The sequence below is a fragment of the Castor canadensis genome, chromosome 8 (assembly GCF_047511655.1).
Source record: "Castor canadensis chromosome 8, mCasCan1.hap1v2, whole genome shotgun sequence".
Taxonomy (NCBI): domain Eukaryota; kingdom Metazoa; phylum Chordata; class Mammalia; order Rodentia; family Castoridae; genus Castor; species Castor canadensis.
Window position 1 is genome coordinate 34,089,934 of NC_133393.1, and position 25,649 is coordinate 34,115,582.

Here is a 25,649-nt window from a genome sequence, read left to right on the forward strand (position 1 = left end):
AGTGTACCATACTCTTCTGAACGAGAAAACCAACAATAAGGCAGAAGAAATGGGAAAGTCAGTGGAAATGGAGAGTCAGGATGAGAAAATGATCGCCACAGTGATCAATCAACACCGCACTGCAGAGTATCCTGTTTATTTCTCCCTGCATGGAGTAGGTGTGTGTTTGAGGTTCCATGGTGGGGACTAGGTTTGCAGAGAAGATGACATCTGCCATTACAAGGCTCTGGAAGATTACAAAGGGTGACAGAACACACACCTGTGAAGGTATAACTAAAAATGCCAACTATTATATGGAAAGTGCAAAAATGAGCGCTGTAGAGAGGATAAGGACAGATGACCACACACTGAAGCAGTGTGTGAGGTTATGAAAGAGGTGATGCAGCTGCTCTTTCTCAAATAATAAGAGAACAAAAGGCCCAGGATAGCATTCAAGTGAGGGGAACATATGTAGAATTTGCCAGGTCTATGGCAAAAATAGAGAAAGAAGTCTGGCTAAACCAAGACTTGGTCAGGGTAGTAAAGGCCATGAGTTTGGAAAGGTAGGCTGGGGAAAGACTGTGGAGATGTAGAAAGAAAAGAATACAGTGAGAAGGAAATAAAACTTTGAAAGGTCTCCCAGTAGAAATAAAATGAAAAAAGGTGATGAGAGAAAGCATTTATCAGCCAATAATTAAAATTTTAATGTATGCTAAAAAAAACAGTAAGTTAAATAAAAAAGTTACAATCATCAGTGAATAAAAAGTCACATAAATCAATAAGGCCATCATTAAAGCCCCAGTAGATAAAGCAGGAAAGGGGCTTGCAGGGAATTTATGATATTCAATAAAGAAAGGGCCAAAAAAACCCCTAAGAACACAAGTTCCAACAAAAATAATTCACAAAGAAATGAAAATTATTTTCCTGTTAAATTAGGGAAGTCTATTTTTGTGGCAGTATTGGGATTTGACTCAGGACCTTGCACATGCTAAACAAGTGCTCTATGACCTCGGCCATGCCCCCACCAAGGAAAATCTGTTTTTAAAAGGGATTCAGTATTGTTTAAGTGTAGTAAGACAGGCAAACTGAAATATTAGTCTTGAGAGCATTACAACCCTCCCAGGAAGCAAGTTATCAATATGTATTCATCAGTATGTCCTTAAAAAGACACAGCAATTCTCAAACAGAAATCCAACTTGATAAAATAATCAGGAACTCAGAAAAACTATTTATGCCCAAAGATGTTGTGGTGCAACACCACAATTAGTAAAGCAGTAAACCCATCAGGAAATGGTAAATTGTGATAGTCACATCAATATTGCTATGCAACCATTAGATAGTTTGTTTATTTATCTATTTATCTATTTATTTATTTAATTTGTGTTGCTAAAGTTTGAACCCAGGGCTTTGTGTATACTAGGTAAGTACTCTACCACTGATCTACACTGGTAGAACTAAATAGTACATTTATTTTATTGTTATAGGAAGAAATTCAGAATTAAAAATGTATATAAAATACATATAGACAAGCACTTTGAAATAAACTCTAAAAAGGAAATACACTCAAAATCTCTCTAGATTATATGATTGTAGACTACTTTTATTTTCTTCTGGAGAAGAAATAGTTCTAAAATTTTTACAACCACTATAGATTATTACCATATACTTTAAAATTATATTTGAAGGTAGGGTATGGTGGCATATATCTCTGGCCCCAGCTGTTGGGGTAGCCATGGCAGGAGGATCACTTGAGCCCAGGAATTCGAGGTCAATCTGGGCAACAGAGCAAGACCCTATCTCAAATGAATGAATGAATGAATATTAAATTATAATTGAATACTGAAAAAAATAACTACTTCAATAGAAAATAATAGTTCTAGACAGCTTGTCTATGGAACTACAGAAGGCAAAAATAATTTGCATCCTAATTTACCTATTGATAGAGCATTAATTCTCCAGGTGAGAGGACACCTCCTCTCTAAACCCCATAACTAGGTATGACATTACAAATGATGGATATAATGTCCCCACATTTTACCATCTCCAACAAATAATTTTTAGAAGCCTTTCATCATTGCCTTTGCCATAAGAAAACAATCATAAGAAGAATAAACTTCAACTCTATTTTGAGTCTTGATCTTTCCAGGAGGCCTGGACTACATGGGCCACTCAACCCCACCCTGCTTTCGCCCTCCCTGCTTCCATCTGTCTCCCTCCCTGCACTGTAGCCTCTGTCTGTGTCTCTGCTTCCAGCTCTATCAGGCTGCCTCCCTTTATAATGCACAGGCTTGCCTCTTAACCACTGCCTTCAGACCAAGATGGCAGCATTTTCTTTGATTTCTTCTGTGCTTCACATAATGTTCACAATAACATCCTCTGTTCAAAGACAACTTAAAAGTTTCAGAAAAACAACTCAGTGTTAGTTGTACTTTCAGGATATTGACAAGCACTACAGGAAACAACTCATAAAAGAGAGTAAACCAGTATGTCAGAAGTCAATATGATATTCATTTCGGATGGCACGTGACTCTCTCCTTGCTCACAGCAAACCACACTGGGACTAGGGCAGGAAGAAGAAGCTGGCAACAGCCCACCACTGTTAAGGGGGAAATAAGTGATGGTAACTCTAAATGAAAGAGAGAAGCTTGAAATTTTTCTATTACCAAACCAGGCAATTAAAACATTAAATGTGAAATCTGAGGCACTGTAAATTTCCTAATATGGTAAAAATGCTGAGTTTCCAAAATAGTGTTTTCTCATTTTTCTACATATCAAAGAACATGCCAAAACCCCAAAGAAACATTTCCATTTTGAAAACAAAAATAAACCACACACATCCACATTCTATTAATAGCGTGGTCTTGCCCTGAAGACCCTGTGTCCTCAGTGGAAATGCCACTGCAGTTTACGTAAATTTTAACATTATTGAAAAGTCCCATCCAAAATAAACTGGATGTGTGAAGGTGAGTTGGGTGGGACTGAGGCAAAAGTAACCAAATTCCTTCTATGTTGGCCTTACTGCACACCAAATGTTATGCCCCTTCACACCTATGGACTCTGTAAGTACATTCTACATCTTCAGCAGAATTTCCCAAGAGAGGAAAATTGGCATAGGACACATAGTTTCAAGCCAACTCTGCAACATTTAGAGAGACAAGAAGATAGAAGAACACATGCTCAGAACTGAAAATCCCAGTAGACATTGCCAGATGAGCAAAGGACAGGTATAAGATTCCAAAATCTAGACTACATACTTTTGACCCTGCCTCCACGTAAAAGAAGAAAAAATAAAATAAAATAAAAAGCTGTCCTACCGCACTGTATAAGAGACAGGAAAAAAATAAATGTGGTGCTTTCCTTCTACAGTTCAAATACCTATGAGCTATACCATGTGCAGGGCAGTGAGTCCACTGCTTGGGGTGAATACAGTAGGAAGTAAATGACATCAATCCTGCTCCCAAATAGCTTATGTCTTTGAAGGAGGAATAGAAGCAACACATAAAATAATTATGTGAAAAAACAACAGATCATTTATCCTATCCTAAAAGATTTACTATGCAACTAAAAAAAATGGTCAGTCCAGTCTCAAAGCCTTAAAGTTTTAAGCTCTGAGTCACAAAGAAAGCAAAAAGGAAACCCAAAATAATCTAGAGACCACCAAACCTACCCCTGATTAGGTAAAGTAGGGGAAATGGACAGAACTGATTCAAGATGCTCACTCAAATGTAACTAGAAAGAAAAGAAAGGAAGCATGGTGATATGGTAAGATGAAAAAGTCACCCCTTTTAAGCCAATAGATCTGAGTTCAAATTCTGCCCCAGCTACTTGTTGTTGAACTGGGAAAGTTCACTTCTGCTTCCTCTTTCTTTTATGTAACAAACACTGCATAGTAGGCACTCTTCTAAACTCTACACAATTCTTGATTTCTTTAACCCAACAACAAACAACTGAGGTTGGATATGTTAATGTCCACACTTTACCAATAAGGAAACTGAGGCACCAAGGATTTTTTTTTTTTAATATCTTGAAAGTGGCTAAACTGTTGTTTAATCCGGGCAGTCTGATTCCCAAGTCTGATCTCCAAAGCTCTATGTTGCCTAGTTTATAAACTACTTACTTTTCCATGAAATATACATGCAGCACTCAGCGCGGTACCTGACATTTTGCAGAGGCTGAATAATTTATCTCTCTCCTCCTGCTTTTCCAATCCTCACTCATCACATTGTGGGAGGCTAGAAGGCAAGATTCTGCACATACAGAAAGTCAGCTACGACAATTCGGCAAGGGCTCAGGAATTGCAGGGCAAGCTAGAAAACTACTCACTTTGTGTTCCCTGAGGACTGGAATGAGAGCTTACTTGGGCAGGCATGCCTGGTGTTTCCATACAGAGGCAGCCTCTATTAGAATCTGCACTCAAGGCACACATACTGCAGATAAGCCCCAGGGAAACTGGAAGGTTTGTGATTCCTGCACTTGGAGCTAACCCTGTACAGGTTAAATGGACACACTCACACACACCACATCTAAAACTTAACTCATTCCTATCGCAGGAGAAAATAATCTACTTTCCAGAACTTTTCACTGCCTAGGAATTGGCAGAGTTTCCTTATCAGGCTGCAGCTTGCTTTAAGACAGTTCAGACATTGCTGGGAGCTAAAGCATAGAGTCTCTTTTGAAAATTATTAAGAACAAATTAGGCTTAGGGGCTCAGGGGAGCTATGCTGTAAAGCAAGAAAATTTTGTTTTCCAGCTCTTTCGTAGTATTTTCATGAATTAATGACATTAAAAAGGATGACAGGGACTATTTTTGTATCTTGATATTGATCAAATATCAAGGTGTAAATGTATCAGTTGAATGATTTATTTAGTTGGGCAAGTACTGACCTACACAAAATAGAGGACTTATTGGAATTTTCCAAGTGCATAATGAGTATGTGTTAGTAATTATAAGAAGTTTTCACATGATACCAGGCAAGAATGCTAACACACTCTTTCATTTTTTATCTGTAACTAAATGAAGTCCTATTTTATGCTAACACGAGAACATTATTTTATTGCATGAAAAAATATGACTACAATTGAGCATTGAAACTGTTGCTCTGACCCTGAGAATTTGGCTACTGTGGTTTAAAAGTCATTAAGAAGGAAAGCTGACTGGCTACATTTTCAGTCTTGGTCACTGTTGCTGCTGGGTTCACTGATGCCTGCCAAACAACTACAGTACTTCTACCCATGTGGTTCTTTCAAAACTATAAGCTTCTATTGTGAATAAGCTTGACTTTTTTTTAAACAAATTCATCAACTGCCAGCCGGCACTCACAGCTTAATGCTAAGAGAGCTTCAACAAAGAGTCCAGGTGCACTTGCCATGACTCAAGCCCTTCATACATTTTCATTTCAGTCTAGCGCAGGTGAGAGAGGTAAGTGAAGAAACCTCCTTCACAAAATATTCATTAGAAATGGCAATTTTCTATCAGAGAACCAAAAAAAGGTACCCTCCAACTTGTTAATCTGAGAAAGTGCCCACATGTGAGCCACATTTAGGTTTGTGGCTCAGCCCAGAAGATTTGAAGAAGGGAGACAGGACAAGGAAGGAAATGGAGTTAGCATTGAAAGAGGAAGATGAAGTTTCTCAGATGTTGTAAACCTGTAGAAAACAGCTCTTTCCATGTACTATTTAAGCCGTAACCCCAAGCAGGAGGAAGATGTGCTATCTCCTTAGTCATTTCATAAGCTATTCAGCTGGGAAGCAAGCAAGCCAGTATGGCAGCATTTCTCATTCTCTCTCTCTCTCTCTCTGTGTGTGTGTGTGCCTATGTCTGTGAGTCAGCAGAAGCAGGAAGCCTTACAAAACTACTTCAAACAACAAGCTGGAAAGAAGGACAATAGCTCCCACCTCCAGACAGTGAGAAATTATATTCTCCTAAGGGATCCTGGCCACCCATGCTCAGTGTAGATAAGTGAGAACGTTCTCTGCTCTGGCCAATAGGAGACCTGCAGCCACAGCTGCTCACAAAAGCTCTGGGTGGCCTCCCTTGCAGCGGCTCCAAATGGTTTCAAGGCAAAAACACTGCTGCTGGGTGGTGTTCCCAAGTGCAGGGGGTGGAGGGGAGGGGCTGGCAAAGCAGAGCGGGGCAAGCTGCAGCCCTCACCAGGTGCTCTCAATCCCCTTTGAGAGGTTAGGGAAATCACAGAGAGGTCTCAGACTGACTACATTAAAGCAGCTGCTGTCAGAGCCTGCCTTCTCCCCACCCCACAGCAATAAATAGAGGCAGAGCCTGGGAGACTTCAGTAACTGGAGAAATTTCCCTGTTCCTAGTGTTCTAGGAACCAGAGTATAATTAATGCCACTTGGTGAAAGAGAACACATAGTAACAAAGCTCCTCAAAATATTCCCTTTAAAGGACTCTGGCAAATCTGATCAAGAGCTTACATTTGCAGTAACATTCTAAATTTTTAAAAATGTAGTAACTGCTAAGTGAAGAAGGAAAAGAAACTTAACCCTTGAGGAAAAGTACATACAAGTGGTGGTATGAGCTCAGTTTGGGAATGACACCACTTTCATAAAAGAATTACCTAAATAATAATATTCATTTCCTTTGTTTAATAGTATCTGCTGTCAAATTTTATAGTGTTGTTTTTTGTTTGTCATGGTGTCTAGGCTGACCCTGCACTTGCAATTCTCCTGCCTCAGTCTCCAAAGTGATGGAATTACAGACTTGCCCCACCATTCCTGGCCAATTTTATAATATTTGTTAACTGACTTCCCATTCCCATTATCTAATATTATATTTTTAAAAGTTTTCTTGTCTATAGTTAATATACAGTATGCTATGCTTATAAAAATAGAAAATATAGATATGGCAATAATGCTGAAATCTCATATTTTTGCAGATTGTCTCCTGACCAAGTAATGACTACAGAACCCTATGTTGTATGTAAATTACTTTGAAAGGACACATATTCTTATTTTATTTGTATGTATGTACACACACACCAAAACAAGGCACATTTTTAAGAGTGTGTGTTAATGAATGAGAAGGAATAATAGAAGGATACAGTAAATAGAAAAATTAAGACTAAAACTGGAGCACTGGCTTCCAAATGAGTGCTGGAAATAATATTTCACGCAAAACCAAAATGGACATAGGTGTTACAAATTAAATTTAAGTCATCTGGCATCAAGATCACTGGAATGGAGGTTGAAAGGCTTTCCTTGGCCCTTGATTTGCTGTGGGGCCTACATCATGTTGGGCTACGCCTCTGCTGGAACATCTGCAAAATGGAGATAACACTTCCTGCTACCTACCTCAGAGAGCTGTTAGAAGATTAGATACCAGAAGAGAAAATCCTCAAAGCCCTCTGAGTTCCTCATAAATATAAGACATGCAATGTAATAAAATACCAGCCTTCTCTGCAAAAGTCTGAAAGACTCACATCTATAGAAATAGGAAACAGATGACACCCAGGCATGGCAGAGGGAGCTACCGATCCCTCACAGAGCACAGCATTTGTGATAAGGATGTGGTGGGTAATTCTGTCCCCACCTCCCAGTAACTAGGTGGGGAAGAAAACTCTGAAATTCACATCTATTCAGAGCAAGCAGGAAAAAAATGAAAGAAATATAGACCTATTTCAACAGACTGCCACAAGTCAAAAAACAAAGCAATTTCCGAGAAAAAAAATTCCTAATTCTTGCTTAAAAGTCTAGATCTACAGGAAGAAAATACATTGGCAGTATTTCAGGTTCAGAAAAGTCTGTTATGAAAGTAAATTAGGGGCAGACATGGTAGGGCATGCCTGTAATCCTACCTATGCAGGAGGCGTAGGTAGGAGGATTAGAATCCAAGTCTGGCCTCAGAAGGAAAAAAAAAAAATTTCTGAAGGGAAGAAGCACCAAGGAGTATCCATGGTAGACTAAGTAGCCCACTAAGGTGACCAAGTCAGCACACTGAAAAAGACAAGACCCAAACAGAAAGATGGAAACATGGGGATGGATGGAGAAATATTTGGAGAGCATGACTAATATAAATAGGGAATGAGCGATTACCAGGGGGTAGAGGCAGCAGGTAAGTGACATCAACAGCCTTGACAATGTCAAACTCAAAGGGAAAAGGCTAGAGCAGAACCAACAGAATGAGCGTGTCCCTTGCTACAAAGATTTTAATGTGTGGGCAGGCCTTGCCAGGGAAGACAGCTGGAGTCAGTGGAACGTTGGGATCTGAAACTCAGGAGAGGGTCATAAATGCATGAACAGTTATCTGCAATGTGCTTCCTCATCATCTTCCTTCTTAAACATGAAAGGGACTCCAAAAAGGATTCTAAATCTTTTAAATCCTAAAAACAAAATATTTGAATTATACTTAAACCACCTACTCAAAAGAATACCCTTACATTTCCACCACTTTAAAGTAAATGCACTAGAAATTTTCTAAGAAAAGAAGAAAAAATTCTTACCATTAGCTATTTCCCTTTTCTGTCTGTTAGTTTCTTAGGACATCTGGTAGAACAGACAATAGAGAACAGCAGTCCATGACTGGGCGAACTTGAAAAGGAAGTTCAGTGGTGACCCCAGACAGGGGTGTCTTGGTGAGGGAGATAGAGACACACTTTTTAAATTTTCAGAAAACATTTTTAAATATCAGAAAACAGATATGGTTGAGGCAGCAAAAGCATATCCTACAAAGAGAAAAGAAATTGGAGCACTTGGGTAAAGGGATCATGAAAAAAAGACTTATTTATCTGGGACAGAAAATGTATGCTAATCAGATGTGGCATGGACTGTTTAGTGCACTCAGGCTAAAGATCCTGTATTCCTCTTTGCCATGATCTTCGGGAATACAGTGGTTCTCTAATGAGAATGTAAGCTGTTCTGTGCTCTAGCCTGTGATTTTTCATGGCTAGTGCTCCCTGAAACATGGAAATGGCTTAGAGGGGGCAGCATGGAAAATTCTAGATTAGGTACTTGGTAGTCTTGACAGTATGGGAAGGTAGCACAGTGTAATACAAATATGCAAAAGACTGTGATATAACCCCTGTCCTCAGGCCATTATGTATGTTAAGATAAATAAGCATCATGGCTCAATAATGGAGACCATGCCAATGCAGAGGTGATAATAAAACAGCACATCTCTGTCTTAATTAGCTTTTAACTGAGAAAAACAAATGAATATCTAAGTAAATACATAAAAGCTCAAAGAAAATATATTTAAATAACAAATCATATATATAAATATTGTCTTATTTTTAAGACCCATTATGGAAACATATCTCAGTTTCTCCAATTAAACACTGAAGTTCATGAGAAATCCAGGCAGAGTGCTACAATCCCAAAACAGACAGTATATTATCTACGAAACCCCCAACTGTTCAGTAACTAATTATACAACTTTATATTTGCATAGGACTTCTATGAATGAAGCCTCATATGACATTTCATTGGATTCCACATGGGACAGTCATATGTTGACTGCCCCAAGTTTTAGACATGGACTCATTCCACATTGCATTATTATTTAGTGCCTATGACATAAGTCATACTGAGTGGACGTAGAAATGTAAGCAATGATACTTGCCCTCAAGGAGTTATAAAAATGGAGAGGTAATAGCTAAGTATTCTTATAAAGCAAGAAATGAGAGATAAAAAAAATAAAATTTGAGTCTTTTAGTAAAGAGGTATATATGAAGGAGCATGGGAAGACTTGAGCTGACACACGAATAGGTGAAAGACACCTGGGTAGAAATACAGATGAAGGAAGCAGTGGAATAAAATGAGGAGGAGCCTGGTATGATAGAAATTACAATGTTAAGCATAAAAATGAAAATTTTTTTTATTATTCATATGTGCATACAATGCTTGGGTCATTTCTCCCCTCTGCCCTACGCCCTCCCTTGCCCCCTCCCTCTCCCTCAATACTTGGCAGAAACTATTTTGCCCTTATCTCTAATTTTGTTGTAGAGAGAGTATAAGCAATAATAGGAAGGAACAAGGGCTTTTGCTAGTTGAGATAAGGATAGCTATACAGGGAGTTGACTCACATTAATTTCCTGTGCGTGTGTGTTACCTTCGTTAATTCTTCTTGATCTAACCTTTTCTCTAGTTCCTGGTCCCCTTCTCCTATTGGCCTCAGTTGCTTTTAAGGTATCTGCTTTAGTTTCTCTGCGTAGAGGGCAACAAATGCTAACTAATTTTTTAGGTGTCTTACCTATATATCTCCCTTGTGTGCTCTCGCTTTTATCATGCGATCAAAGTCCAATCCCTTCGTTGTGTTTGCCCTTGATCTAATGTCCACATATGAGGGAGAACATACAATTTTTAGTCTTTTGGGCTAGGCTAACCTCACTCAGAATGATGTTCTCCAATTCCATCCATTTACCAGAGAATGATAACATTTCATTCTTCTTCATGGCTGCATAAAATTCCATTGTGTATAGATACCACATTTTCTTGATCCATTCGTCAGTAGTGGGGCATCTTGGCTGTTTCCATAACTTGGCTATTGTGAATAGTGCCGCAATAAACATGGGTGTGCAGGTGCCTCTGGAGTAACCTGTGTCACAGTCTTTGGGTATATCCCCAAGAGTGGTATTGCTGGATCAAATGTTGGATCAATGTTTAGTGTTTTAAGTAGCCTCCAAATTTTTTTCCAGAGTGGTTGTACTAGTTTACATTCCCACCAACAGTGTAAGAGGGTTCCTTTTTCCCAAATCCTCACCAACACCTGTTGGTAGTGGTGTTGCTAATGATGGCTATTCTAACATGGGTGAGGTGGAATCTTAGCGTGGCTTTAATTTGCATTTCCTTTATTGCTAGAGATGGTGAGCATTTTTTCATGTGTTTTCTGGCCATTTGAATTTCTTCTTTTGAGAAAGTTCTGTTTAGTTCACTTGCCCATTTCTTTATTGGTTCATTAGTTTTGGAAGAATGTAGTTTTTTAAGTTCCCTATATATTCTGGTTATAAGTCCTGTGGCTGATGTGTAGCTGGAAAATATTTTCTCCCACTCTGTGGGTGTTCTCTTCAGTTTAGAGACCATTTCTTTTGTTGAACAGAAGCTTTTTAGTTTTATGAAGTCCCATCTATCTATGCTATCTCTTAGTTGCTGTGCTGCTGGGGTTCCATTGAGAAAGTTCTTACCTATACCTACTAACTCCAGAGTATTTCCTACTCTTTCCTGTACAACTTTAGAGTTTGTGGTCTGATATTAAGATCCTTGATCCATTTTGAGTTAATCTCGGTATAGGGTGATATACATGGATCTAGTTTCAGTTTTTTGCAGACTGCTAACCAGTTTTCTCAGCAGTTTTTATTGAAGAGGCTGCTTTTTCTCCATCATATATTTTTAGCACCTTTGTCAAAGACAAGTTGGTTATAGTTGTGTGGCTTCATATCTGGGTCCTCCATTCTGTTCCACTGGTCTTCATGTCTGTTTTTGTGCCAGTACCATGCTGTTTTTATTGTTATTGCTTTGTAATATAGTTTGAAGTTGGGTATCGTGATACCTCCAGCATTGTTCTTTTGACTGAGTATTGCCTTGGCTATTCGTGGCCTCTTGTGTTTCCATATAAATTTAACAGCAGATTTTTCGATCTCTTTAATGAATGTCATTGGAATTTTGATGGGAATTGCATTAAACATTAAAATAGATTAGTTTTGGAAATATAGACATTTACTATGTTGATTCTACCAATCCATGAGCATAGGAGATCTCTCCACTTTCTATAGTCTTCCTCAATCTCTTTCTTCAGAAGTTTATAGTATTCCTTGTAGAGGTCATTCACATCTTTTGTTAGGTTTACACCTAGGTATTTGATTTTTTTTGAGGCTATTGTAAATGGAATTGTTTTCATATATTCTTTTTCAGTTTGTTCATTATTAGTGTATAGAAATGCTGATGATTTTTCTATGTTGATTTTATATCCTGCTACCTTGCTATAGGTATTGATGGTGTCTAGGAGCTTCTGAGTAGAGTTTGTTGGGTCTTTAAGGTATAGGATCATGTCATCTGCAAATAGGGATATTTTGACAGTTTCTTTACCTATTTGTATTCGTTTTATTCCTTCTTCTTGCCTAATTGCTCTGGCTAGGAATTCCAATACTATGTTGAATAGGAGTGGAGATAGTAGGCAACCTTGTCTAGTTCCTGATTTTAGAAGGAATGGTTTCAGTTTTTCTCCATTAAGTATAATGCTGGCTGTAGGTTTGTCATATATAGCTTTTATAATGTTGAGGTACTTTCCTTCTGTTCCTAGTTTTCTTAGAGCTTTTATCATGAAATGGTGTTGGATCTTATCAAAGGCTTTTTCTGCATCTATTGAGATGATCAAGTGGTTTTTGTCTTTGCTTCTGTTAATGTGGTTTATTACATTTATTGATTTTCATATGTCGAACTACCCCTGCATTCCTGGGATGAAGCCTACTTGGTTGTGGTGAATAATCTTTTTGATGTGTTGTTGAATTCGGTTTGCTATTATTTTGTTGAGGATTTTTGCAGCAATGTTCATTAAGGAGATTGGCCTACAGTTCTCCTTTTCGGAGGTGTCTTTGCCTGGTTTTGGGATAAGTGTAATACTGGCTTCATAAAATGTGTTAGGCAGTTTTCCTTCCCTTTCTATTTTGTGGAACAGTTTAAGGAGAGTTGGTATCAGTTCTTCTTTAAAGGTCTGATAGAATTCAGCAGAGAATCCATCAGGTCCTGGACTTTTCTTTTTGGGGAGACTCTTGATTGCTGCTTCAATTTCAAAAATGAAATTCTTAATGTAGGATAGAAGAAGCTAAAGAAATTATGGCAGACTGAATGAAGATAAGCTGATCAAGGTGTCTGGACTTTTAAAAGAACCACTGTACTATCAGGACTGAAGATAAAATATGAGCATTAAAGGACTAATCAGGAAGTGACCCAGGGAAGACAAGACTAAATAACCGTATCTTGGAGACAAGTTAGGAAGCTGTTACACTAAAGTAGTCATGGGACTCTCTGAGTTCTTGAGCAAGAAGGAGGCCATAAACAAGCTGAAGGATGAATGGATGGGAAAAAGAGTAACTAACGAAGAATTAAAGTTTCAGTTGACTGCATGGATAACTAGGATAAACGAAAGGATAGGTAAAAGTTTAAAACAAGCAAGGATTATGCCTAAACAAGCACATGAGCAAAGGCCTCACACAAAAGTCATTGGGGAGGAAGGAAGAGGAGCTAATTTGAGAAATGATTCTCTTTTGAGGAGCCTTCAGTTTGAGGTGAGCATGGTATAACCCAGATGAAACATCTGGAAGGGTTAGAGTGAATGTGAGCTGTCTAGACTGAAGATGATTTGGAAGTCATTAATTTGGAAGAAGTTGAAATAATAACACAGGCTTAGAGAAACCATATAGAGAAAGCATTCAGGAGCTAAAGACTATAAAGGTTTTGTAATTTCTGAAACACACAACACAGCTTTTGATTTTAGTGGCAAACTATCAGGAAAAATTCTAAACTGAAGAACTTGGAAACACTTCAGAGATGAGATTGGATTTATACAGGGAAGACAGTTCCCCAACAAGCAAAAGCATCCGAAAATATCAAACTGTCAAGTTCATGGTCACTAATGACATTAAATAGAGTTCTGTGGAATTTAACTATGTAAGTAACTTATGGTTAACTAATAGCCAGATTTTAATCACTTAGCACACAAAAAAAGCAACCAGTGTCTCTAACAGTATGTAGGTTCTGGTATTTTTGGTCCTCTCATCGACAACTACAGTGACAACTCTTCATATCCATGGTTATGATTTGCTAGGACCCTAAACACTATAAATTTCTGTGTCAAAGAGCCACAGAAGGGTTCTAAAACCAAGAAAAAAGAATCAAACGTTCTCTTAGATTGATTTCAAATTCCTAGTAGAGAATATGGTGCCAGAAGTCATTTCCAAGGCCACACAGACAGAGGGTTCTGGAGCATGGTGTTAATTGGGAAATGACATGACTACTGCACACATTTAAAAACACAAAATAATCAAGTCCTATCCGTCAGTTAAAGATGTTCCGACAGTATTGAAAACAAAAGATTACCTTGCTCTCCTGCCTCATTTCTTCCTGCTACTACTTGTCCAGTAATACACCAAAACTAAGAAGGAAGCTACTATTTTAAGGAACTATAATCTAAAACTAATGGCTCATATTTATTTGCTGCTTATTTATTTAGTAATATGGCTACCATTTATGTAATACTTAATATACATCTGGAACCATTCTAAACTGTTAAAAATTCACAAAAATGTATGCAGTAGATATCATTATGAACTATTTCGTTTTACATAAGGAGACCAAAGCACATGAAGGCTAAGTAAGTCACCCAAGGTTACAGCCTCAGTAGTCAGTGAAGTCAGCATCTGAATCCCAGCAGTGACTGCAGTGTCTCACATTCAATCCCCTGCTAACTACATCAGTTCTCAAATACATGCTTCAACACATCGCCTGTTAAAAAAAAGTAAACTATTGTTCAAAGACCGTAACCACTGTCTATGACATAAGTGTTTTTTGATTATTTCGAAAATCTCCAAGAGCACCAGACACAAACAAACCAACAGACTAGCAACATACACACACACACACACTTTCTGAGGATGGCATAAAGACTGCATTTGAATATAGACAAACTTTTGGCCATTTAGGGGGATAAAAATGGAATGAGCACACTAAAAGTTGGAAATACCCCACTCCTAAACAGCATTAAGAAAAATTCTTCTTCTAAAACTCACATTTAAGCATTTGGACTAAACTTTAGGAGTTAATCTGCGGTATACTGTCGTAGTTTTTTCCCATTTCTCCTAATTTTAATCTAAATCTAAGTGTAAAAGAATTATTCAGGGATCTGGCACACGATCTTTGGCAATCATGATCACTTTTCCTGAAAATTGATGTTTCTATCTGTATTCATGAAGAATAGGTTTTAACTGAAGGCATTTACCATTTACAATCAATTAACCTTTTTGTTGATTCTAACACTTCTCTATAACCACTGTTTTTACTTGGCTAATTGTACCTGACATATACTTATTTGTAACTTCATTTCAAAATTTAGAGAAGGCAATACTCCAAAACATAGATATCAAAGGCAGAGAAGAACACTACCAAGCACCTATCAAAGAAGTCATACTTTCCACCTACTTTCTTTCAAATATGGATAGAAGGAAACTTCCATGATCTGTTGATGATCCACTGGTTGATAACACAGAATACAACTTAAAGATTTGTCACATTTGTAAGGATGGGGTTTGATGAGCAGGATGATAGGGACACCATTAAAGCTGTATCAACAGCTATTAGAGTGACTGGAACCTGCTTCACACCACCATGTTCTTGTGGGTTACATGAAGTCTATCCAGTGAGTCCTCCGTCAGCGTCATGGTGGTATAGACAGCACTACAGAGAATGAGGGTGGTCACACTGCTTCCTCTCTGGCCAGAGACCTTTGACAGTACATTAGAATTATCAAAATGAGAAGCATACTCATATAGTTCAGTAAATATGATCAACAAACTTGATGTCAATGACAAAGAAGACAATAGCTCTGTTTTTTTTTATTAAATTAGTACCTGTCAATGACTTTTAGAACTTCTCAGCACTTTGAAAGTCCCACTGCATAGATCTATGCCTACAAGAATAAAAAACCAGAGGCAGAATTAACCAGGGTAAAACTTTCCTTAAACTGTACTTTCTTCTTCCAAAATGTTGCTTAATGCCTCCTCTTACAAGGAACAGTATGAGCCAGTGTTTTCCAAACACCATCACACAGAAAGCTAGCATGCAGGGTAGCTGTTCATGGATATTCTGGGAAGCAAAGATTCTGTGCTCAAAGTGTGAGAGCAGGCTATGATTCTTCCTTCTTGGGAATGCAAAGCATATTTTAGCAAATTTAAATCTCCACAAAGCCTACAGACACTTGGTGAACTGTGACACTGTTATATTCATTTGATTGTAGAATGCATTTTCACAAATTACCAAATGGAATATCTGGGCTGCACAGAATACAGTCAAGGGAATGTTGTGCCACACTCCTGAGCTTAGTGTTCAAGATTTAACAATCTGACTTCAAATTGCCCTTAGTGGTAATCAACAACATACATTCACAATTCACTACAGATCTTATATCCCGTTTCCCCTGTCCAGGAAAGTTCATCTCTCCTCTGGTCAAGTTCATCTCCTCCTTGTGTTTTAAGCAGACATTTGTTCCACTGGGTTCTTTATCACTCCCTTTTCTTGAATTCCTACCTTTAATCATTTTATTTTATTTAATATCAAAATGCTTGAGATAAAATCTCACCCCCTATGAGACTCTTCCACATATCTATCTTTTCTTCCCCTTAAATGTGTACTCCAAATAAAATAGTACTTGCATGGGACTTACTTACAGCCTGTCTTTTTAAGTTCATGTTTGCAGTATATACATCTGGTCCCCCAACTACTGAGGCTATGCTCTAAGCTCTTACTTTTATTATAATGCCCACTACACAGTATTTTGCTTCAACATAACAGATACACCATATGTAAATGTTGATGGATTATGAAGCCCAGGCCAGCAACTACCCAAAGGGGTATCTCAATGCTACACAGAATTTCCAGTATCACCTAACCAACTGACAATTAGAATGATTAAAAACCACTTGAGAGTGAGATTCTCTTGAAAATCTTCTGGCCTATCTTGGAAAGTGTCTAAAGAACATGATCCACTCAGGTCTCTAGTCACAATCTCAAAGACATTCCTTGAGAATGACCTACATTAATGTACCTGGATCTACAGGCAACATACTCAGCACTTTAAAAAATGAGTAGCAATGGAATTCACCTTCTGTATTCACAGGGTTCATCATTCCATGTTAGAAATTATACCTAAAGGCACATTTCTGTAGTATATACACCAGTCTTACTGTATTTCCCCTCCAGGATATTGATGTGGGTGTCTTATGAGGCTCTCAGGGACCCTCAAATGAACTCGCCTATTGAAACATGATAGCAACTCCATGGCATCTCCATCCCTATGTAGGAAGTAAGTACAGAGGTAGCAGTATCTGATACTGGCAAAATCAACCAAAAAAAATCACAGGTGTCTGAAGGAAGAGAGTATTCAACAGAAATCTAAACATCAATAGAAGTGGTAATTTACCTGGATAGAATACATTTGCCAGTGTAACATCTGAAAAAAAAATGCTCAGATATGAAAATGGTAGGCATACTGGTTAAGTATTAGATTTTCCAAATGAAAAGAACCATGACTATATCATTAATACATAATGCTCAAAACACTACAAAAGTAGTTTGCTGCATAATTCCTTAATTAAAATTATTGTTCTGTGGCATAGATACAGGAGTATCCAAACTTGTCCTTGTGGCTCTTGAACAAGTAGCCCAGGTTCAAATCCAGGTTCCATTTCTTCCTAGGTATATGACTGAGGCAAATTTCTTCTCCAAACTTCAATTTCTTCACTTGACTAATGGGGATAAAGTCATATGCCCTCCACTGTCTTGTTTTGAAGTCAGATAACACCCAGAAAGCTCTTTCAACATGGCTTCGCACATAGAAATACGGGAGTACCATTTGATGCTATTGCATTCCTTAAAACTAGTAAAAGACTTATCCATTCTCCCTTTAATGCTGTTTTGCACTGTTGTGAGGATTTCTCATTACAAAGCAAAGAGCAAAAAAAATCTTGTTATTGCAGATCACTAATAAATATCAGCAGGCCCTAAATCCTGACTACTTACTGCAGAGGAGGTAGAACTAACTTTAAACAAGCAATAATCATCACTGGGAAATTCAGTAAGTCTAATTTACAATTCCAAAATTGACATACCTGTGAAAATTATGGATGGGTGTTACATTGTCACTCATGGATGTGGTTTTAGGGCTGTATACAACATGAACGGGTCACTCCAGGCAGATTCAGTTTGAACATGAAACTAACCCATGTTTTTCTTTTTCCTGAACCAAAGAAAGAAGTCACAGAAGAAAAACCTAGGTTTTAATAATTCTTTCATTTAACATGCTAATGAAAAAAGCACACATTTTTACCTTCTTATAGTCAAGAAAAATAAATTCTTAAAATAACACATTATCAAATAAATGTAAATTAGTTCAACAAAGACTTAAAAGGTGTCATTTAAGGAAAGATCTAAAACTTAAACCTACTTGCTAATATTTCCAGTGATTTGATCCTTCTTTCCATTTTGTTTCTTAGTCTTACACCTCACATTCAACATTTCTCTCTTTTTCTTTAACCCTGGATCTCTTATTTCTTTCATGTCTTCTAAAATATCTTTTTTTTTTAACATGTTCATTAGGCTGACTTCATTTTTTGGTGGCAAATTGAACATATTTCTCATTAGGCTGACTTAATTTTGTATTGACTAATTTAACATTAATTTTCAGTATTGTAACTCACTTTCTAAAAGTCAAGTCTCATTTTCTCCCTCCCCACCCCAATTCTGCCATTGTCCTTTGAGAAGGATTGGTTTTTGGTGTTTGATGATGACATAAAGTAAAGTGACAGAGTGAAAACTGCAAACTAAATCCAGCCTGACATCAGCTTGCTGAAATCACGCTCTCCATAACAGCCTCCTTGCCTTCCATTGTGAAGATTCTAGGTCTGGATGCCCATTTGTTATGTTCTCCCTGCTATGGAGTATAGGAAAAAAATGGATTAAATATGCAAATACACAATGTGAAAATGGTTCTGCATTACAGTACATGTTGAAAAGTTTCCCATTAAATATGTAACATATTAAATATATAAATATACAAAATATGTTTCTCATTACAGCTGTGATGTTAACTTCCTAACCTATGCATATTTTTTAAAAGGCCTTTGCATTTTTATCTTCCATCAAATTCAAGAGATCTTAAGGGCTTTTAGCTCAAGTTCCTTTCTGGTAAATGTGTGTCAACCATAGAAGAAATGTGGGGACAAGCCTCACTTTCTCTGGCTTTGATATAAACTTGGTTCATCTTTGGATATAAAAATAGTCATATCTCAGCCGTTAAGCACATTAACGTTAAGCCATTAAGCACAAGGCTCCTCGTGCTAATAAGTGGGAAATGTAGGCCACTCTCACTGACAACCTGCCTGGCCTGCCCACCTTCCTGGATAGCCACTGTTCACCCCATTTGCTGGTGCAGCTCCCACACTTGGCCTGTGGCCCATCCACTAGCTAAATGAGAAAGGTCTGGTAATGGTGTACCTAGTTTTGCCAAGGTCAGTGACTCCAATTTTCATAACTAGTCACTTGCAGAAATGCATTTGTTTGTGAAAGTAATCCAGGAGAGAGATTTTAGATATTTCTGAGACAGCTCTTTCATTATTTAATAACCCACTCAGAGAACTAGTTATAGGCCAAACTATAAAACTTATCAAGTTTGGGGTCAGGGTGGCACTTCTGAAATCTTTTTTGAGCCAAAATCACCAATCTCTTTATCCCAGAGCATCCACCACTCTCACCCCAGTTTCTTTCTTTCCCATCCTTCCTCCAGGATCCCTCATACAGCATTTACTCTGGCTCGACATTCTCTGCTACAAACCAGACCATTTCCTAAGCTCTCGTGTTCTATAAAACTTTACTCAGTGCTCTGATTGAATATGGTTTGCCTGTGTTCCTCAAGAGTTGATGTGTTGGAAGCCTGTTCCTCAGTGTGGCAATATTAAGAGGTAGCAAGACCTTTAAGAAGCAGGGCCTAGTGGGAGGTCACAAGCCTGGAACTTCTCTAGTTACTCTCTGGCTTCCTGCCTTTCCACTTCAACTCTATTGGATTGGCTCCTGCCATTGTGATGCCATTCAGCATGAGGCCCTCATGACAGCCAAGCCAATGTCCATCTCCAGAACTGAGAATAAAACCTTTTTTCTTAATAAAGTTCTCAGTATCAGGTATTTCATTATAGTAACATAAAATGTACTAATATAGTCATACTTCCCAAATTGACTTAAATTAGTCATCCCTTTCTGCCTGCTGAATCTGCATCTCCACAGATGCTAAAATTATATAAAAAGGCATAGTATTTTTATATAACTTATATCCTCCTGTAGACCTTAACTTGTCTCTAGATTACTTATATTTAATACATGTAAATGCTACGTTAATGGCTGTTATACCATAACATCTAAGGAATAATGTAAGGAAAAACGCCTATATGTGTTCACTACAGACATAATTTTTTCCCTGAATGTATTTGACCCATAGTTGGTTGGACATGCAGATTTTACATCTGTGAATAAGGAGAAAGAACTGTATTTTATTGCATTTTCAAAATTTGTACACAAACCCAATTAGGAATAGACTCTTTAAGCTCATATTCCTGTAGAGCTCCTGTACATATCCTGTATAAAACCAAAATAAATTCTGAAGAAACATACAAAAAAATTATGAGACTGACACAATTTAACAATACTACTTAAAATGCGACAGTTGAGGATTTGCTACAACTGATTTGTCACTTGCAGCATGATTACAGCACTGATATAACAGCCAAGATTCTTTTGATATATGAGTGATTGCATTTCTAGGGAGCAGGATAGCTCAATTTTCTCATCACTTTTTCTAATAGAATTGTATCAGAAAATGATGCCATCTAGCTTAATCTTGGTGGAAACCCATCATTTACAAATCAATCATTAGCCAGAAACAAAGACTACTGCTTAGAGGCAGGCAGAAATGTAAACACAGGTGCTAAAGTTTTGTGGGATGACCTCATTATGAAATTATCAGTCAGATGATTCAGAATGTGTTTATATCAGTTTATACTGTTATCGAAATGAAAACACAAAGTTAACATGCTGCAGTAGAGACATGGGTTGATACTCTGCAATGGCTACAGAGTTCCAGTGCTGGAAACTTCTCCACACTCACTCCTCTACCCACTACTCCATCCAAGTACCATATGCAAAAGCAACCTAATGCATCAATCCCTCACACGGAGCCATGTCTTACCTCCCAAGAATATTCATCATAAGAAGAGAAATGCTTTTATCTAGCATTATTTCATATCTTTTATGTAAATGCCTAATTTATAACTCTAGAAACCCAGATACCAAGGAAAAGAGGGAAAAAAGGAGGGAGAGGCAAAGAAAAGGAGGGAAAAGAAGCAAACCAATGAAGAAGGGAAGGAATAGGGGAAGGAGAGCTAGACTGAGATTTAGAGGTAGAGTTTTTAGTGAGAAATTGCTTAATTCCTATTGCTCAATAACAACTGGGTGATCCACACAGACTTTTCATTCCTCGTGCAGTAGCGATTTGGTTATTAGTGCCATCCCCATAGTAAATAAAAATTTATGTATGCCACTCAGGTCTGCAAAGTTATGTCTAAGGGGCTCAACAGCAGCAGACTTTCCCTTCTGTCCTTTTTCTTCCTGCCTCTGGAAAAAGCACAGATGTGGTCCACAAGGTAAAACTAGCCCTGAAATGACAAATTTGCCTCTCGTTATCTATAGTTGCTGCCGTCCAGTCCCCAAAGGCAGAGAACAGCATTCGAGCTACAGGGAGAGCAGATATATGTCTGTCCCTAGGAGGATGCACACAATTGTACTTGAACATGTTTTAACCTCAGGCCAGCAGGAAACAGCTATAACTCAACAAATTTAACTCACCCCCCATCCCAAGGTCTGTTATATGAGATTCACTTTGTAGCCAATGTCTTTCAAGATAACTAAACTGCAATAAAATAATTGCAATAAACAGCTATACCAGTAATAATAACAGCTCACAGGTGGCAGGCACAGGGGATACAAGTTTGACCTAGATTGTTCCTTCAGCTCACAACTATGATGAGGTCTGTGCAATTACCAGATCGACAGTACCGTCTGTCACATTTGAAATATTTATGTACAACTACTCCTATACATTTAAACACTAAAACTGGAATCCTGAAAATGTCATTAACATGCTCAGACACAGAAGGGTTCACTATGACATTAACCATTTATTCATTTGCAACTGACTTATAAAATATTGACTGGGTAAAAATGTTTATTTATGAGCAACTATGGATGAAGAACTTCTTTTAAAATGTAGATCCTGTATTAGTTTGCTAGGGTTGCCATAACAAAATACCACACACTGGGGTGACTTAAATAACAGAAGTGTGTTGTCTCACAGTTCAGGTGGCTGGAAGTCTGGGATCAGATATGAGCAGGGTTGGTTACTTCTGAGGTCTCTCTCACCTATTGGCTAGGTGCTTATCCCATAACTGCCTTATTACTGGTCACCACTCTGTACACACAGACCCTTGGTGTCTTTTCTCTTTTTAAACAGAAACAAGGGTCCAACCACAGCCAAAGACCTTATGGTAACTTAATCACCCCCAAAATGTGCCCTACCTCCAAAACACATTCTGAGGTAGTGGGAACTGGGGCTTCAACACAGGAATTTTGGAGGGACATGATTCAGCCCATAAGAGGCACCAATAGAACATATCAATTGAAGAAATTCAACACTCACAGCCTGTCTATGGCTCCCTCACAGGTGTCATTCTCTTGTCCTACAAGAGCAACCACTCTTCTGATTTTCATGTTGATAATTTTACCAACTATATTTTTATGGTTTTAAAATCTTACTTTTTTTTTTAACCTAACAGAACCATTCAAAGCAATAAATTTCCCTCTCTACAGCACTTAGGCTCCATCTCCCACAGACTCTGATATACTGGGTATACATTATTATCATTTCAAAATATACTCTAATTTCCCTTTTGATTTCTTCTTTAACCTATAGGTTATTTAGAAGTGTGTTGCTTAATTTCCAAATGTAGGGGATTTTCTTGATAGCTTTATGTTATTAACTTCTAATTTAATTTTGCTATTGTCAGAGAAAATACTCTGTATGATTTCAACCCCTTTTAAATTATAGAGACTTGTTTAATGGCTCCGCATATGGTCTTACATTTGGAATTAAAATAATAAAGTAGATAATAGCACAATTTAGCACAGCTACATTCACTGTGGCTAAATTGATTCAAAATATCAGTCACTTATAGGATTGCCTAAGTAATAGAAAGCTAAAAAATGTTTTTAATTAGGTGAAGGTCTGATAATTACTTATGGGAAAATGGACAAGAAAGCTACCTTTAGGGACACAAGTATTCTTTTTTATCTCAAGTGTTGACCAAAAGAAACTGAAAAGGATATCATGTCTCAGAGTTACACAACTTTTTAAAAACATCTCATCCTATTTTGAAACCAAATACTAATCACTTATTTTATGGAATGAAGTAACAAGGGAGGTCAAAAGACTTTTTTTAAAAAGAGTTTAAAACTTACCCTAAGGAAATCGGACTGGTATTTGACATTTTTTAAAGAAATGTCCAGAAAAAGATTATCCAGCCAAAAGGTTCTATATTTTAAAGATTATATACAATAAAATGAAAACCTTTTTCCCCAAAGGTTTCCAATTATATTATAGAAAAGGTAAATGTAGAAAATTTTTATACTTCTAAAAAATGTCGGTATCCTATAAATATTGAAAAAAATTTAATGAAAAAACAAATACTCAATGCTTACTGTCTTACTTTAGGGAAAACCATTTAGTTATGCACATTTTTCTCCAAAGCTATTTAAACACTGAGATTCAGAAGTAAACCTTATTTAGATGAGTTTCTAGTCAAGGATTTGACCTACATAAAATAAGTTGTATAAATCAAAAAGCCAGGCAATATTCTCGAAGGAAGGGGCTAAAAATGGTTTTAAATATTTCAGCCTGGGGATAAACATGAACTAGAAGAACCATAAATTTTCCTGAATGCTTTGTATCACACAGTTAAGTGGAGAGGACATTCAAGGTCCAGTTTTTAAACTTATTTTAAAGTGAATTTCTGTAAGTATTATGGAAACAGTCTGCTCTAATTTTGGTCACAAAGTAGTCACATGTTAGCAATCATCTTTTCAAATAAGACTCCATGGATGCAACCTTTGGGGTTGTTGCCATCTAACAAAATGCCATGGGTAGAATTATGTGCACGAAGCTGTTGGTTTGATTGTGTTCCTACTGGTTCAAACATTCCTTTGATGAATCTGTGCTAATGAAAATTCTCCTTTGCAAAAGTCCTTTTGGAGCTTCTTACAAAAATCCTGTATCCAAGCCACCAAACAGCCTCATGTACCAAATCTGCAACCATACATTTGTCAAAAATTATGCTCAGTTTTCTTAAACAGTTCCCTATGAAAATGGTTTAAATTCCAAACCAAGCCTTGGGAAACAGTTGATACACTATCTTGAGCTATTCCATAGAACTGGCAATGCGATCCAAGTACCATAACGAAAAGACAAAAGTAGTTTTAAAACTCTCAGGCTGGAAAGACAAAATAATCCTTACTATAGGAATGAGGAGAATCCTGGATTGTGAAATATTCTTAGTATTATTTTCATTTTTCCAAAACTAAGTTTTAGCCTTAGACTGGCAGGTATTTTCCTATTCTGTTCTGGATTGACCCACCTTTATGGCTAATTCTTGACAAAATGACAATGGAAAATTGATTTCTTTTGTTTTAAGGAGACCACTCAGACCCTCTTCTTCCTCCAAGGGAGAACAATCATCAGTTGCAACATGGTAGCAGCTACAGCCAGCTTGATACTCAGTGAAAACATTAAGTCTCCTCCTTGTGGTTTCTAGCACTGTACATGATCAGAGAAACCTCTAGTAACGGACGACAGAAATGATCCTGAAAGTGTGGTCTTGGAAAATTGATTTCTTTTGGAAAGGTGTCCTTATCAATGGAAGCTGCTATGCATTGATGGATGTGTTAAAGAACCACCAACTGATTTGTAATAAATAAAGCAAAATTTCCACTTACGACCAGTACTTGATAAAGGTAGCTTCATACACACACACAGGTAAATTTTTTTAATCTGAAATTCACAAAGCAGTCCAACACAATAATCACTCAATTTATTAATAGAACACGGCTTTACTAAAGCAATTTCCACTGACATGGTCAAAGTTAAAGGTCACTCAGCATGGGCATCTTAATCAGCCAAAAAAATAAATAAATAAAAATTCAAATGGAAAACATAATTTAAAGTTACATTGTGAGGGAATGGGAAAATCTGAGGCTCTGCAATCAGGTGATCTAAATTCAAATTCCAGCTTAGCACTTAAACATTTTACAAAAGCTCACTTAGTCTCAGTTTTCTCATCTCTAAACTTGCATACTTCTACCTTGCTGAGTAATTGTGCTATGTTTTATATTATATAAAGGCAATAAATGCCAAACATCTGACATATAGCAAAAATACAATATTTCTTTACTAGATAGCCATTTTATTAGTATTATTTAGAATAAAACTTTGAGAGCAAATCATTTTAAGTCATATCATTTTATTGATGTTTGCATTAAACAGGGCAAAGTAAAAATCTCACTAATGGGCTTTCTAGGGCACTTTTGGAACAAAAAAATTTTTTAAGTCCAGCTTTTTTCAACAATAAAATTGATTATTATGTACTTAATGACATCTTGCCTCTTTATTGTTGGTTTTGTTGGGTTTTGTTTTTATTAAGGCATTGAAAGTAACACTGGAATTTTAAAAAACATTTTAATATATTAGAATGCATTTCTAAGACCTTCCCAGTACATGGATTTAAACTATGAATTTCCAATCGTAAACACATCCCACTACTGCTAAGTATTTACCCGGTCCTCAGAAAAAATGAGATGAG

General features: G+C 37.3%; 1 pseudogene; it reads right to left on the reverse strand.

The window, feature by feature from the left end:
* Window positions 1-24,488: 24,488 nt before the first annotated feature.
* LOC141425990 (small nucleolar RNA U3) lies at window positions 24,489-24,670 on the reverse strand (annotated as a pseudogene).
* Window positions 24,671-25,649: the final 979 nt, after the last annotated feature.